Below are 757 nucleotides of genomic sequence, written 5' to 3' on the forward strand. Positions count from 1 at the left end.
GGGGGGGGGGGTGGCAAGTGCCAGCCGGTGATCGGTGACCACCCACAGGCACTGCCAGCAGTGTTGGGCCAGTGGCGGAGGGGCCGTTGCAAGTGGCAACTGCCCACAGGCGCTGCTGGCAGCATCAGCAGCATTTTTTGCAGGGGGAGCACCACCAATCTCAGGGGGTGCATGTGCACTTGTGTGCATCCCCTATGCATCACTAATGCCCATGCTACTTCTTCCTGCCCTGTGCCTTGTACCCCCCTCTCCCCCTGCCTCCCCAAAGCTGTGGCATGGGTGCAGCTTCCAGCCAGATGGGAGCCAAGGAGCTAGAAGTTGTGCTCACTGCTGCTGCTTTTCTCTGCCCTCCCCACCTCCCTCACCACCTAAGCCTGCATCCTGGGTCCAGCTTGCAGCTGGAGGGGACCTGTACTGGGGCCGGGCTGTGGGGAGGGGCAGGGGTATGGAGAAGTGGCAGAAGCATGGAAGCACTTTCCAGCTCCCTGGCTTTGGCGTAACTCCTTTCTGGCTAGAAGCTGTGCTCACACTGCAGCTGGGGAATGGGTGCCTGGGGTAAATGACAGTTGCATAGCGCAGCTCCCAGCTGCATGGCTCTGGTTAGGGCATAGGGAAAGCCAATTCTCCACTGCTGATGCACCACAAGTCAGGGTGTTTTGGCCTGTGGCTTGAAAAGATTGCTGGCCCATGGTCTAAGATGAATCTCTTTTTGAAGCAGTAGTCGTCTTCCAGGTAGGTTTCAGATTGCTTGTTTGGG

This window comes from Gavialis gangeticus, unplaced genomic scaffold, assembly GCF_001723915.1.
Source record: "Gavialis gangeticus isolate Ggan-Ray unplaced genomic scaffold, GavGan_comp1, whole genome shotgun sequence".
NCBI classification, from domain to species: Eukaryota; Metazoa; Chordata; order Crocodylia; family Gavialidae; genus Gavialis; species Gavialis gangeticus.